The sequence below is a fragment of the Phacochoerus africanus genome, chromosome 13, assembly GCF_016906955.1.
Source record: "Phacochoerus africanus isolate WHEZ1 chromosome 13, ROS_Pafr_v1, whole genome shotgun sequence".
NCBI lineage: Eukaryota > Metazoa > Chordata > Mammalia > Artiodactyla > Suidae > Phacochoerus > Phacochoerus africanus.
Window position 1 is genome coordinate 16,771,755 of NC_062556.1, and position 16,438 is coordinate 16,788,192.

At 50.2% G+C, this 16,438-nt stretch overlaps 1 protein-coding gene across 1 annotated transcript in view; it reads left to right on the forward strand.

Annotated features, from left to right (window-relative positions):
* Positions 1–11,573: 11,573 nt before the first annotated feature.
* LOC125113610 (guanylate cyclase soluble subunit beta-2-like) overlaps positions 11,574–16,438 on the forward strand; it is a 58,844-nt gene continuing 53,979 nt past the window's right edge. The window contains exon 1 of the mRNA XM_047756424.1: positions 11,574–11,642. The gene's annotated coding sequence lies outside the window, so the exon portion shown is untranslated. The remainder of the gene's footprint in view (positions 11,643–16,438) is intronic.

The following is a 16,438-nucleotide window of genomic DNA, read 5'->3' on the forward strand; positions in this document are numbered from 1 at the left end:
GAGTCTTGCTTTTGGTTTTTGGTTTTAGCCTTTATTGCTTAAGGGGACATGAAGCTGTGCTTTTCTCTTTTGCTTCATGTTTTGTATACTTTTTGCCTTTAATGAGACTATACACTGACTGCCTGAAAAAATCCCATGATTCAGAGACATCAGGCTGTCTTGGGGATGATTTTAGGTCTTTGAATTTGGTGATAAACCCCCGAACCTGGGCTCTGTCTTGAGAATCCTGAGATGGTGTCTCCTGGGTTCTTCAGATCAATAACATTTGAGGCAATGAAAGTCAGTTTAGTAAAATCAGCTGACGTGATTCTCTTGCCCCTGGAATTGCCTAGATGTTTAAGCAGCTCATCATTGGGCAGCTACGCTAGTGGTGCCAGCTTTCCCAGGACTGTCTCTATTTTGATATATGAAAGGCTGCCTATTCCTAGACAGTGTCCAGCTAGAGGATGGGAGTCCCTCTGCCTAGTTCTTTGGGTGGGTTTCTAGCTCCCACCACAAATGTCTTCTCCTTAATGAGGGAAGAGTCATAGGAGCCTTTGGTTTGAATTGAATACATCCAGCCGTTTGGCTGGTTGCTAGGCAACTGAGAACATGGCTGCCAGGCCAGAGGTCTCTGGTACCCACTTGTGGAGCCTGGAGTGGTTCTAACCACAGTCCCCTTGTCATACGGAGGGTTAGTTACCTGTAACTAACAAATTACTGCAGACTTGGGGGCTAAAACACAGGTTTGTTCTCTAACTGTCTGGAGGGTCAGAAGCACCAAAATCAGCCTCACCGGGATAAATCAAGGTGTGGGCAGAGCTGGTACCTTCTGGAGGTTTATGAGAGGAGAATCCAGATCCTAGCCTTTCTCTGCCTCCACAGGCTACTTGCATTTTTCTGATGTGACTCCTTCCTTGCATCAGCCCAGCCCTTTTGCTCTGTCCCCATATCTCCAACTACTCTGATTTCCTGCTTCCCTCCCACCTGGATGATCCGTACTCATCTTCCCATCACCAGACTTAATCAAGTCTTTAAATTCCCTTTTGCCTAATAAGGTAATGTCCTCAGGTCCTAAGGATTAGGACACAGACGTCTTTGGGGGCTACTACGCAGCCTACCACACATACCAGCACAAGGTGTTTGAGTTCTTAGTAATCTGGCCCGGTTTTTTTTTTTGTCTTTTGTCTTTTGTTGTTGCTATTTCTTGGGCTGCTCCCTCGGCATATGGAGGTTCCCAGGCTAGGGGTCTAATCGGAGCTGTAGCCACCGGCCTACGCCAGAGCCACAGCAACGCGGGATCCGAGCTGCGTCTGCAACCTACACCACAGCTCAGGGCAACGACGGATCGTTAACCCACTGAGCAAGGCCAGGGATCGAACCCGCAACCTCATGGTTCCTAGTCGGATTCGTTAACCACTGCGCCACGACGGGAACTCCCTGATTTTCTTTTAAGCTTGATTGTAACCACCTGCTCTCCATGGCAAACTCTGACTTAGCTTCCATTTCCAAATTCCTTTGGTTTTCGCTGCTACCCTGTCATTTTGTTAAAGTGAACTTCTGTCTTGTCTGACAGGTACCTATTTCAGGAAGGCTTTTTTTTTTTTTTTTTTTTGTCGGTTTTTTTAGGGCTGCACCCGTGGCATATGGACGTTCCCAGGCTAGGGGTCCAATCGGAGCTGCAGCTGCCGGCCTACACCACAGTCACAGCAACACGGGATCCGAGCTCCATCTGTGATCTACACCACAGATTATGGCAATGCCAGATCCTTAACCCAGTGAGCAAGGCCAGGGGTCAAACCCACAACCTCATGGTTCCTAGTCAGGCTGTGCTGCGACGGGAACTCCAGGAAGGCTTTTCAATTGTACAAAATTCCCACTTGGGAGAACATAGCACTTCAGCCCTGTAAGGATGGGGAACGGGCTGCAGTTCCCAGTCAAGAGTGACGTCTTCCTTTATTCAAGCCATCAAGTCTCAGTTAAGCACCTACTAGGCTCCAAGCAAAATAGTCTAAGCCCCACGTTGTGCCCTTGGGCCACTGGCAGCCCCAAGGGGGAAGACAGGACAAACTCGGGTCCAAGCGTGTGAGCACTCTGGAAGGCTGGCATACCAGGACGGGAGCAGCATGCGGAAGGACAGTCACACGACAGTCTCAGGAAGCAGACTGAAGGGCAAGATTTCTACTGAGTAGCCATGGAAAGCCAGACGGGATAGACTGGGGCAAGTCAAAAGAGAACCGTTACGTTGATCTGATGGGAGGACTCCAAAGCTCCACTTTGAAAAGCCGGCCATGCCCCCGTGGTCATAGCAGTGCTGCTGACAACAGCCAAGACATGGAAGCAACCCAAGTGCCATCCACAGATGACAGGCTTAAGAAGATGTGGCGTGGATATACACGATGGGATATTACTCAGCCACAAAAAAAGAAAAAAAAATGAAATGTTGCCATTTGCACAACATGGATAGACCTAGAGAATACAATGCTTAGTGAAGTCAGACAGAGAAACAAAAATTATGAGATCACTTACATGTGGAATCTAAAAAAATAATACAAATGAGTCTGTATACAAAACGGAAACCTAGACATAGAAAACCAAATTATCGTCACTGACGGGGAAAGGGGGCAGCAAGGGATAAATTAGGAGTATGAGAGAGAGAGACACAAACCACGTACTTAGAATATAGGTAAGTAACAAGGATTTCCCATACAGCGCAAGGAACTATCTCGGAATAAGCTATCACGGACAGGCACAGGAGGCCGTGGTGGCAGCGAGGGGCACACCAGTTCACAGGGCCGCTCTGCTTGACCTCGAGGACCTTGGAGGATGCCCAAGCCTGCGGACGTTCTCTTGGGGGAATTGCCCGTGTTTGTTTATCCATTTATTTGTCATTTGACAAAGAATGTCGAGCATGCCCTACGTCCCAGCCCTGCGTCTGGGGAAAGAACATAAACAGAGCCTCTCACGGAGCTTTCAAAGCGCTGGCGGAGACAGGCAGGAGTCAAGGGATTCCACCATTCATGCAAATCGTGCTAAGAGCTATGAGGGAGTCCCTCAGGGTCACGGGAACTTGTACAAGGGGGTCTGAGCTGGTCCTGGCAGGGTGGCTTGGCGAGGACTTTCTGGACCCCGCATGGCTTCATTTGTCCCACTCAAATTCTCAAATGTCACCTCCTCGAAGACTTTGCTGACCACCCTGTCTCAAGCATGGCTGCTCTTCATCTCCTCTGGGCTTAAGCTGGCTGCACTGGGTTTGCTGTAACACAAGGGCACATGCACATCCCCGTTGGACCATGAGCCCCACCAGAGCAGTCATGTGGTCCCTCCTGTCCATGCTCCAGCACCCAGAACGGTGCCCGTACCAACCACTGTTTGTTGACTGAATGCCTGACTGTCAGGTGGCATCCATGGATGAAGTGACCGTGAGCTGAGATCTCCAGGAGAAAATGAGGCATCACAATGTAAAGGGACGGGGCCGCAGAGGGAGATTCAGGCGGAGCAAATGTCAAGGGCAAACTCAGGCTGGAGGGAGCACGGCACGTCTGAGGGAATTCAAAGACGTCATTCACTTATTCCTAAGGTGTTATGAGCACCTGGGCTTGCCCGGAATGCTTCCAGGCCCTGAGAGCAGAACAGCAAGATAAGAGCCTTACCTTCAGACCCTATAAATGTGGGAGGACGCGTGTACAGGTAATAAACAATTACATGTTATGTGTGTGTGTTTAAGTGTGATAAAGTGCCAGGGAATGACGGATGCTATCAAACAAAATAGAGAAAGGGCTAGAGGAGCGGCGGGGGTGGGGCTTTGGTCAGGAAAGCTTCTCAGAGGAGGTGGTCCTGGAACAGAGGGACCTGTGAGTGAGAGGTTACGTGAGACAAGGGAAAGGGCCAGGAAAGGAAGGAGCCAACTTGAAGGCCATCGGGTGACCCTGGGGATGCAGAAGGGAACATGCTGGGGGGTCCCTGGGGGGTTCTGAGTGTGAGCCTGACCTCATCCGATTCAGTCTCTGAAAGATGATTCTGGCTGTCGGGTGGGCGGTGGTTGACCTGTAGGGGTCGGAAGGAACGCTTGGGAAACCCTAGGGTTGCTGCTCAGTGGCCCAGACAAATGATGGCGGTGGCCGGAGCCTGGGCGGGGAAGGGGTGATTCAAGATGCTTGGGTTTCCGCAGCTCTGGAGTGGGGCTTACAGGTACTTAGGCTTGCCCTGAAGTGGACACGCAGCTTGGGGGTTTTGGCCCAAGGAAACCGGAGGTACCACCATGGATGATTAAGCTGAGTAAGCTGGGTTGGCCAGCAGGAGGGTTGGGGTGGGACGTGAAATCAAAAGTTCTATTTGTATAAATTAACTTAGATCTTTCTATTAGAGCCCAGTGGGAGATTAGCCATCTGTGTGTAGAGGGCAGGAGAGAGGGCGGGTCCAGGGGCCTAAAGCTGAGCTGCCACTGCAGTGATGGGGTTGGAAGCCACGGGGAGAGGCAGTTCCCAAGGCGCTGCGTGGAGGCCTAGGGGGCAGGGAGGTGGAGGTCCCTCCCGGTGGGAGTACCCAGCACTTAGAGGTCAGGCGGCGAAGGTCCTCTGAGCTGCGTCCCTCCCCCTGATCAGGATTTACGGGCCTTCAAAGCTCCACGAAGAGGCCTTCCTCTGAGGGAGGAATTTCTTACTGTCTCCGAAGCCTATGTCATGTGGTCCTTTGGCCACACGGTGGCGCTTCAAACTCAACAATTACACTGCTTCCCTTTCTGGCTCAGAGAAGGCTTGAAATTCAAAGGAAAAGGGGGAGGAGATGAGTCCTCTCTCTGAGCCGCGCTCCTAACATTGCCAGCGAGCAAGGGGTCTTGGGGAGCAGCGGTGAGCTGGGTTCAGTAACTGAGGAAAAGTCTCTCTTCTTGCTGGTTTCCTCGCAACGAAGGGTGAAGGCTCTGGTTTGAACTCAAAAGACCCAGCGTTCCACACATTCAGAGCCCATTTTCCAGTTGTTTTCCCCCCACAACGTTGCCCCAATTCCACATACTAAGTAAAACGTCATGTACCAGCGTGATGCGTGAGAGAAAGCGGGCCTGAATGAGGCAGCGTCTTGACTTTGCTGGAAAAAGAAATTAAAACGAACATCACCTGACTCCAAGATGGGCCTAAGCTTCTTCCAGAAAAGAGAGCGGGGTTATTGCTCATTGTTTTCATTTTTCCTTGGAGGCTGAGTTTCAATAGCAGCTTACTAGTGACTATTTGGGGAGCCTGAACTTCGGGGTGCCTCAGTGGTGTCATCTTCCCAATCCTACGTTTGAGGATTGCGGTGAGGATGCCTTCATGTTCAGTGGAGCCAAATGAAATTACCGCTCTCCAGCCATCTCTGACCCACAAGAGCCGTCCTTCCATGTGGTCCGTCCGACAGTGCCTGGTGCCAGGCTTGGTGGCAGTGAGCTGTTATTGTCACAGCTAGCATGACAGTTCAACCAGCCCTGACTGATCATTTGGAAGATCAACGGATTTGTTTTCTGGACATTTTTTCCTGAGGATTCTTACTAGTGCGTGATCATGTTGTTTCACTGGACTAAAGTCCAAATCATGAAAACAGGCCTGAATGAGACCTAGATGCACACAGCTCTGCCTCGAGCCAAGCCATTTTGATCTACGCTGCCTTTCAGTGAGGTATTTTCCCAGCAAGGGTGAAGGGCCAGCCGTCATGGCACCACCCCTTTACCGAGTAAAGCTGAACCCTCATCGCCTCTGGCGCTCAGGGCCTCCGCCTCCATCTCCTGCGAGCTTGCCTCTCCGAAGGGCGCTTGGCCCCTGGGACGGTATTGACACATCTCTCGGATGCACGCCCGTCAGTTTCTCTCTTCTGTGGCTCTTTGCCCCTTTGAAAGCCCACTGCATACTAGCTGATTCCCTTAGCCCGGGAAATACATGCTGTTTTCATTTTGGCAGAGTTTTCAAAGCTGGAGCCAAGGTGATGAGAATTTCAGGTACTGGGCAGGCCCCTGGTGGGGGACATTTTTTATCAGAAGGGTCTCTGGGAGGCTAGGGGTTTGGCCACATCCCTCTTGGTGGCCCTGGTAGGGAACCGAGGTAGCCCGGGGCTCCCACCCAGAGTAGGGCCACTATGGTCCCAGGAGTTCAAAAGCAAGCAAATAAAACTAGTAGCAGTTGGGTTTTATCAGAGAAAGTTTTCTTTCCAGATGCTGGATCCTGGCACACACACCCCCATTTCTTTCCTCAATCTGTAGAGACGGACCCCAGGAACCTTCCTCTGAGACCCCTGCCCGCCTCGTCACATGAGGGAAAGGCTGGGGTTTCTCACTGCACATCGGACACAGACCACAAGAGACGAAAGGCCGCCTTGTGGGATCTCAGGACGTATCCTTGACGGCGCCTCGAATGAGGCTGCGTCGTTACAGGCCCACGTCTAACGTGGGCGGTGAGCCCCGAACTCTTCATGCACCAAACAGGAGTCAAACGCTCTGAAGCCAGACACGGAAGAGAAACATCCTCTCCGATTCAACTCATATGAAGTTCAAGAGCGAGCAAAACTAATCTCTAGCGCACGTCAAGGGAATAGCATTGGTTGGGGGCGGTAGGGCGGGCAGAGAAGGGGCTCAGAGGAACCTTCTGTCTTTTCCATGGGGTTACAGAGCTGCAGACCTTTGTCGAAGGTCATGGAACTGCACATTGAAGATCAAAAGAGGTAGCAGAGAGGGAGTTTCCTGGTGGTCTAATGGTTAGGATTCGGCACTGAAACTGCTGCAGCCCAGGTTCAAACCCTGGTTTGGGGGAACTCATATCCCGCATCAAGCGGCTTCACGCCGCAAGCCCCCCTCCCCAAAAAAGAGGAGGTAGCCGTGAGAAATGGCCCTCAGAACCCAAACCTCAGGAAGGAGGCCCCTCATGGCACAGAAGAGAGGGAGGGAGTTTCCACATACTGCACGTTCTCAGCAGGCTGTCTGCGCAGTGGAAAAACATATAAAACGTCAGCCAATTTTCCAGACAGTTTCAAAATCCAAGGACGTTTGTCTTGGTGCTCACGCGGCCTATGTCTTTTCAAATGTTTACAGAGTATTTACAGAAAGTCGTCCTTTGGGTGGCAGTGGTAATTAGGAAAACTGGCAGCGAAAATTAACACATACCATGAAAGAGAGATAATTGCTCCATTGCCATATACAATATTATTATCAAATGGCATTCACCGAGGAATCCAATTGGTCCCTACCAGCTCAAGCCCTTGTTCTAGGAAAGATCCCCCCTTCCTTGTTACCCCGAGGACGAAGCTGCCACAGCTCGCGAATGAGATGCCATATGGTACTTAACATCAGAATCAAAATGAGCTTGTGCTTTTTGTGCGAGATGCTGAAATTATTAGAGAATCAGAAAGCCTCATTTCCACCAAGTTCCTGAGACCTGCCATCTGCTGCATGAGAAAGAAAATGGAGATTTTTTTTTTTTTTAACCATTTACTTGTGAAGTGTGAGCGTGCGGGTGCGTTTGCAAAAGCAGGGGTGGGGGCCGGTTTGGGGGGTGGGGGGTGCCGTAAGAGCGAGCCAGAGCAAGCCCGCTTGGCAGGGGAGAAAGGAGGCTGTCAGCTGAATGGTGGCACAAGGCTTGGGAAGCATAATTATGGAAATCACCTATTCCAGAGCGTTGTTTTTTTTTTTTTCTCCTCCTCCTGAACACATGTTCCTTCCACACAGAAACAGCAGAGAGAGAGGCCGGCTCTCAAGAAGAAGCACAGTCTCTGTGTCACAGGGAGTTTCAACAAGCCCCAGCCTCTTGAGTATTAGGTCTGTCCATGGAAAGGGCAGCGCAAATAAGACGGGAGCTAACAGACGGGGAGCAAGGAGGGCTTTCTCCAGGGAGATGCTGGGGTGGGGGTGGGGGAGGCAGGACAGGAGAGGGATCTGATGGGGGCAGCAAAGTAGTGCCCAGTTCACCGTGTCTGGAGATTTACTCTAAGTGCTGGAGGCTGGGGATGCAAAGACAAAGGCGCTTTGTAGTTTCGGAAGGGCTGTCAGCTGTTGGGGAATTCGCGGCAGGGGACCGCCTCTGCCTCCGTGAGATGCTGCCTTGCCCATGAGTCACACCCCTGTGGTGGCCCAGTACCTCCGCAGAGCACTGCAGCCCGGAGGGCTTACCTAACCCCTTGATTTGGAGACAGTGGTTTTACATTAGAGCTGGTATGTCTGTTGGCACAACTGCAGGCAACATTCACTAGACGTGGCTAGTGGCTGGCCTCTGATCCCAGCCCTCGGGAGGTGGGCCTCTAGCAAAGAGGCTTCCAGAGCCTGAAATGGAGCCGAGATGGGGGAGGGGGAGGATAAGGCTTCAAGGCACCAGGGAATTTCGCTTTATAACGTTCTGTAGTCAGGCTCAGGTCCAGACAGGCCTTTCCTGGACCGCCTCCAATAGGGTTAATTGAAGAATTAAAAAGATCTCTCATCTACGAGGCCATCCTCCAGCAGGATCCCAGGGGTGTCCTCGAGGTCAAGTTCAGGTTCTGGGAGTGCTCCAGGGCCATGACGGGTCTGCGGGGAGCCCAGCCCACACCCTCGGGGCTTGTCTCGGTGCCCTCACGCAGGTCGGTGGCCAACAGTCTCTCCCGTGAAAGGAGGAACGACTTGGCCGAAGCCTCCGTGGCTCAGGTGTCCTGGCCTCGCACCTGAGCCGATCCAGGGCTGGCGGCTTCTCCAGAGCCTGTGCCCACCTTAGTGAGGATGAGCCGCGCGGGGGAGGAGCCCAGGGAGTTTCCGCATCTGCCGTGCGAGGCAGGAGGAGGAAGGGCCCACGAGCCCCAAGGAATGGCGTGATGAGGCTGTGCTCGCCCTCCAAGCCTCCTCCCACCGAAGGTAGCGAGGGCCGCCTCCCAGATGCTCAGAGGTCTTCTGGCTCCAGGCCTGCAGGCTCCGTGCGGGTGGCCCCTCCGGGAGACCTTCAGGGTCAGCCTTGGGGATGCGCCTGGTAGCAGGTCCCTAGCCCTCGGCCAGGGTGGGAGGGGCAGCCTTCCTTTTTACTCCCTTGGTGAATGAAGATCAGCTCTGATTTCCCCAGGGGCCGCCCCATCTCTACAGGACAGGCTTCGGCAGATACCTGGGCTTCTCCTGAACTGCTGGGAGCAGACCGGACTGAAGATACCTCCGTGGCAATATGGTAAGCGGCTTTCAGTGTCCTCTGTCCTGACTCCCCCGGCTCCCATGCCCGGCAGCTATTCATCATGACAATTATTATCTGAGAACGGCTGTCCTCTCCCGAGCACTTGCTCAGCGCCAAGCGTCTCTTACCTATTAGCCCGTTTAATCCTTGCGACAACCCTGCGAGGAGAGGTCCATTCTCATCACCATTCCCCAGATGAGACAATTAGTAAGACCAGTGAGCTTTGGTGAAGGGCTGGGGTCAAACAGCTGGTAAGATGTGGGGTCGGCCGTCAACCCTCAGTCTGACTCCAGAACCATGAACCCCAACAACGGTCCTCCAAGAGTGAGTGTTACTCTTTCGTTTATCTTGTGAGTAGACTGAGTTCAGAGAGGTTAGGTAACTTACCCAAAGCCACACAGCTGCAAAGCATAGAGATAGAAACCCCTCTGGCTCTAGAGCCCAAGCCATTTTTCTTAGCCACCCCCCCATCCCGAACTCCATCCCTCCCAACAGATGGGGGGCCCAGAAAGCAGAACTGGATGTGGGCTGTGGCGTCGTCTTTACAGGAGACTTAGCTAAACCTTCCTCTTTTTGGACATTAAGTAGAAACATTGCTTCTTTTGAATGCTGATGTTTCTCTGGGTGCCGTAGCTACTCCTCGAGTATCTCCCCAAAGCTTTGGGTGCCACCAGCTTGATGATCTGACTAGTAGCCAGGGCTAGTTCCCAAGTGTTAGAAACCATGGCTGCTGGTGGTCATTCTCACCCGTTGCACCTGGGCCCTCAAAGGTACAAGGAGTGCGCCTCACAGAGCATCTTGTCCATGAGATGTCAATACAAAGACCTAAGACACACTTTGGACAAATTATGCGGGACCAGCCCCTTTTTGCTCTCTCTGGGGCCAGAGGAAGTCCCCCTGATTTCAGTGCCCAGGAAAAAGGTGTGTTTATAACCAGCAGAGGGTGAGGGGCTCTTCTCTGAACCATACACTTGGCTCCCCAGTGATTAGCTACACCATCAGCTTGGGGGGCTGTTGATTGCCAAGGGCTGGACTGACCCTAAGTCATCAAACCCAGTTCCATTACCCCGCGTGGTTATAACCAAGTGGCAGATGGCTGGGTTCCTTTGTCCTGGGTTCCCATTGTCACACAGTAGGAGGCTTAGGCGTGTTGTTTTTCCATTGGAACTGGCACTCTTTTTGCAAAGATTTGTAGGGTGAACGGTGGCTGTCTTTGTCAATGTTGGATTGATTTTAAATGCCTTTAAAAGGTACTTAATGATTTTCTTGAGTTTAGACTTGAAGCTTCGATTCTCTTTTATTCAATAAGTATCTATTAAATACATCCTATGTGCCAGGGACTGTCCTGGCACTTTAGTTGAAATAGATAAATTATATCTACTTCCTGATCCCAAGGAGTTTGTAATTTAGCGAAGGGGTGGGGGGAAATAGCCTATATGTATGTATCCATGTACACACATGCATTTCCTGTGCTGTGTTGATGGAAAGCTAGCTAGCTAGGCATTGTGTGTGTGCACATGATACTTTAACAAGACAATCCCATGGTAATACGGACACACAGTGGTTGAGTGGTGCACCTAGGACACAGGGAAGGCCAGCCGGTGTCTGGCACAGGGAGCGGGAACCATCTCAGAGACAAGCTGGCCGTGGAGACGAGATTTGCCACAGGTGACTGAGCAAAAGGGGGCAAGACATCCGAGAGGTGCCCTCTGTTTGGGGGAGGGTGGGAGGCACTTTGAGTAAGCCTGAGGCTGGAGGAACAGGCAATAATAGAATGTAAATTAAGACAGTTACCGGAGTGCCCACCCCGGTGCAGTGGGTCAAGAATCCGACTGCATCTCCACAGCAGCAGCTTGATCGCTGTGAAGATGTGGCTTTGATCCCCAGCCAGCGCAGTGGGTCAAAGGATCCAGTGTTGCTGCAGCTGCAGCCTGGGTCACAGCTGCATCTCGGGTTCAATCCCTGGCCAGGAAACTTCCATATGCCATGGGGGTGGCCATAAAATTAAAAATTAAGACGGTTCGAGAGAGGGCTTTGAATGCCAGGCCAGAGTGCGGTGTTGTCAATGGGTCACACTCGAGGACAGGGAGAGCCAGGGGAAGATGAAGGAAGGGGCGAAGGTGGCATGGAGGTGGGGAGCCAGAGAGGACGCACATCCTGTCCCCAGCAAAGAGCTGCTGGGGGTGTAGAGCCCTGTCCTTCCTGGTGGCATCGGCCTCATTCAAGTTCTAATCCGAGTTCAATTTTTGCTCATGTGTTTGCTCTCTGGAAGTGACTTTTCCCTAATTTGGGAATGAGCACAGGAAAGTCATCGGAAACAGGGAACAGGGATAGTTTGTTTCCCCAAGAGGATGCAATTGCACGTTTCCTAAAAGCAAGCACTCAGGTGTCTGAGCCTGGGGGTTGCACGCTTCATTATCCACAGGTCTCCTTTGTTCTGTGTTTCTAGTATGGATTCATCAACACCTGTCTGCAATCTCTGGTGATAGAGAAATTTGGTGAAGAGACCTGGGAAAAACTAAAGTAAGTACATTAAAGGCAAAACAGACTGTTCCAACTGGTAAAGGCTCTAGTGTTTTGAAGGTTACAAGGTTTCTACTAACTTCTGGATTAAACCACTTGGCTGTTAGTGGGGAGAGCATGTCAAGTTTGGTTTGTTTTTTACGGCTGCCCATGGAAGCTCCTGGGCAGGGGATGGAATCTGAGCTATAGCTGTGACTTATGGTGCCAGAGCCTTAACCCACTGAGCCGGGCCGGGGATTCGAACCCGCACCCCTGCAGCAACCAGAGCTGCTGTAGCTGGATTCTTAACCTAGTGAACCACAGTGGGAACTCCAAATTCAAGTTCTTGAACGTATCAAGTAAATACAGAAAAAAGCCTGTGGTATCATATCTGTCTTTAAGGAAGTCTTTAGTCTCAATTCCTAAAACCAACCTCAAAACAGGGTTCCCCTGTGAATAATACCAATATTATTCTATCTTTTGTTTCATGAGTGAGTTCTCATTTGCTCTGTTTAATCATGGAAGAGAAAGCAAAGGCATTGTTTCCATGGCACATAAATGGAACTGCCAAGAACCCACAGAGGAGGGGACATCTAAGCCTGTAAGTTTAGCCAGAATCCGCCCGTAGGTGTTCCCTGGATAACTCTTACAAGCTTTTCCTCTCTGCCTCCATCTGAGAAACCCTCAACGTGGGGATTTACATCTCTGTAGAGTCCCCCGTCTGATTCTTCGCACTTAACGCTGTCCCTCGGCTTTATTAGAAGCCCCCAGCCTTAAAATGGTAGTGGGTGGCGTTGAAGGGGTCTCAGAAATTTCCTGGTCCCATGAAAAATGAGTAGCTTCCCCGGTTAATCAAGAACACGCAAATGCAAACAATGAGGTGCTGCTTTGCCTATTAAATCTCCAAAAAATGTGGATAATAACCAATTCTGGTTACCATGCAGCAAAACGGGTAATGGCTGATGGCACTGTCAGTTAGTGCAGCCCTTTTGGAAAGCAATTTGATACCACGTACCAAAAGCTATGGGAATGGGGAAAGCTCTTGACAGTGTAATTTCATTCTTGAAAATTGATTCTTGAGAATGGATTCCCTTAGAAACACATACAACATATATGCGTATATAGGTACAAATATGCAGCATAGCCCTACACTTATAAATGATGAAAGAAAAAATTGCCTTAGAATGTTCGAAAGCAAATCAACAGACAAATGGGATGGCAAAAGACATATGCACCGTTATTGGGATGCTTGCAAAAGTCACGAAGCAAACCTGTCAAGTTTTATGACCGCGTAAGTAAAAACAACAAATAAAATTCTCTCCCAAACAAGGTGTACACTTACGTAGCCATTGGATAAACACACAAATGAAAAAAAGACCAAAATTATTATTCATAGTAATTGGATAGTAATTGTAATTACAAAGATAAAATGCTGAATCACTGGCTTTTTCCTAATTCCTATGTGCTTTCATTGCTTTTGTAATCTTAAAATGCTTCGGCGCAACTTAGCGACTGAAATACACTAAGCAACGGCAAATGCTCAGTGCAGACTTTCCTCGCCCTCGCCCACATGTTAGAGACCAAGTCGTTAGAGCTGCGAGTCAGGACACGGGTAAGCGGGAGGCTGAATGGCCCCACGGTCTCGGCTCCTCTGACCCCGTCACAGCAGACAACGTCCCACACGAGTGTACCCAGACCTCCTCATCTAGGCAAAGGCAGCCCAGGCCGTTTCCCCAGCACCCCCGGGGTGATTTAGACTGTCACATGTTTGGGCAGGGAAAAGGAGCTCTGGCCTCACACAGGCAAAGCATACTCATTGCCAAGTGTTTCGAGGAGGAAGGCTGTCTCATTATGATGAGTGATTGAAAGGCCTCCTAGCCCAGATCCCCTCATTTTTACAGGTGAGGAAACTAAGGCCCAGAGAGGTTAGGGGACTTGCCCAAAACTGCACAGCAAGTGGGCACCAGGACCAGAGGCACTGTCAGAATCTTGAAGTGCTTCTTTTCTGCCTCCCTAAGTTGCCTTGGAAAGAACCATTTAAACACCATAAGACCATTTTTTAAATGCTTCTTTCATTGTAAGGGGTGAGGTCAGTAAGAAGAGGAAGGAAAGGAACAGTCTCAATAGAAACACTTGCTTTGGGCCCAAGCCCTTTGGTAGTGATCTCACTAAGCCCAGCGAGAACACCGCAAGGCAGGGTTTTGCCTGGTTTCACCCAGAAGGAAACTTAGGCCCAGAGAGGACCTTGCTGACAGCCACAAGGCTGAGGCCCAGGGCTGGGACTCGCACCCAGGCCAGTGACTGCAAAGGCTCCTCTTCCTAATAGGCTATACCAGCTGGAGGATGCAAGAGTGGCTGGCAAGGCAATGAGTCTTCCCTCATACCGAGTCTCTGGATGAAGAGAGAGGGGATCTCTTTAAACGTGTGCTCCTGAGCACCTGTGGAAGGCCTGGTACAGTGAGAAGCACTGAAGGCTTATCAATCAAATAACCCGTTTTGCCTGGATGGATTTGTAATCTGCAGACACGTTACCTGGGACTTAGGGACTAGTGCCAAAGGCCCCTTCCAGACAGGAAACGGGCATCATTGGCTCTGCCGAAAACTGGACAGGAGCAAATCCTCCACAGCCATGGCCCCTCTGCCTGCCAGAGGGTCAGCCGCCCCTCCCAGTGTGTGGTCAGTCCCAGGAGGAGGGAGAGAGGTGATGAGCGCAGAGGCCATTGGCTGGACATTGCCGGGCGGGGGAGCCACCTGGGGCAGGGGCTGTTTGCACTCTCAGAAGGCTCTGGAAGTGGCTACACGTCCCTAGGGAGCCGTGCTGGGCTGCAGCAGGGGCGCCAGAGCTACAATGCTTGGGGTCAAAGCCCAGATGCATCAGCTTCAACATAAAATGATACTAAAAGCAGCTGAGCTTGTAGGGGTTGTTGCAAGTGTTAAATGAGAGGACACGAATGAGACCGGGGGAGGCGGGGGGGGGGGGGGAATGCCTGGTCAGCGGCGAACACTGAACAAATGTAAGCTGTGTGATCGGAGTGGATGTCCGTGATTTCCCAAGTCCTTTAACCCACGGAGTGAGGCCAGGGATCGAACCTGCATCCTCATGGATACTAGTCGGGTTCATTTCCACTGAGCCACAATGGGAACTCCCAGTTGATTGATTCTTGACTGATAAAAGCTTGCACCATCCAAACTCTTGGTGAGGACCTTGAGCCTTAGCTGGTGGCCCAGAAGAGTCTGTCCTGACTAGGGAGGAGGTCAGGGCTCTGGAAAGAACTGGAAGGGACCAGAAATAGCTAGAACACTTAGACATCAATGCAGATGAAGCCACAGGATGTTTAGTCTGCCTGTGACAGGCAGCTAAGTGGCATTATTTAAAGAAGGCCTCTTTCCCTCCTGTACATGTGGAGCAGAGCATGACTGGTGACCAGACCTTGACTGACTGTGATAGTCAACGTATCTTTGCAAACCTAATACCCCCCCAAAACAAAAAACTATCCCCACAACCTACCCCCAACCAAAAAAACAAAAACAAAAAACAAAAAACAACCCATAAGTAGGTATGTAAGTATATAGAAGAAGCTTCGTCCATTTTGGATGTTGGTGTGACCTCACTAAAAGAAGTGGCACTTCCCGTGGCATTCCCAAAGAACGGCAAGCCCTGGTGTCCAGAAGAACGCTGAGGTGATCAGGACATTTGAACAAGAGGTGCAGAAAAGTGCCAGAGCATCACAAACCTGTCCATGGACAGAGAACCCAGTGGGGGCCGTATTCTAAGCATGTGTCACTGGATTTCACCTCTTTCATCTTGAAGTGCCATTTTTTTTCCTGCTTAATTGAGTCTCAAAGGATGTGTTTGTATCTAGAGCACTAGACACCCATGCGGTCATTTTGGAAGTGAATCTTGAAACCAAAAGCAAAAAGCCTATATAACAAGCCCAACCAGCTACAAAAATTACATATTAGAACTCATTAAAAAAAAAAAAAAGATCTTTAATGCAGAAAACTCAACTTACAAAATGCAAATTAAGGCAAGATTATTTGTGTGCAAAAAGATCTCCTTCGGGCTACATTTAAATAACAAGCTCCCCGGTGCTTTTAAAAGAGGATTTTAGCAGAAGAAAACTCCATCAATTCCTCAACAATTTTTAAGAAGAAACAGTTGGGTAAAATGAAGTATGTTTCCAGACTTTGTGACATAAATTCTTTTTTCTATGAAAAAATCAGAAACAGATGTTCAACCTCCTTCGCATTGTTTATTTCCCTCTCACAAAACCGAGATTTACAGATTTCTAATTATGAACCACTCGTTCATAACGTCCTGGCTAAAATGTGTATCAAGACTCAACAAGGAGAAGCAACTAATAGCTTCAGAAGAGAAGGCCCCTGGAGTCAGATCAACTTTGACTTTTTGCCCAAATCATTTACTAGCTGTTTGACTTGGGTAAGTTTATTTTCTCAGCGAGTATTTATTTAGCTCCTGGTGTGTGCTGACCAGAATTCCCGGCACTGGGAACAGTGAGGAAGTAAATAGATGGACGGGTCTGTCTGTGGGAATGCGTATTCCACTGCAGGGGGACAGACTGTAGACAAAATGAGTAAATGAGATTCTTTCGGGTTGTGCTCAGTGCTATAAAAGTATAAGCTACTTGATAGTGACCAGGGAGAAAGATGCCAGGTTCCCTGAAATGATCAGAAAAAGGCTTCTCTGCACAAGTCCAAAGAAGGAACCATCTTTGCTTCAGGGAGGTATCTGTGTTCCCAGCAGAGGGAAGAGCGAGTGCAAAGGGCCTGAGGTAGGACTGAATTTGGTGAATTTG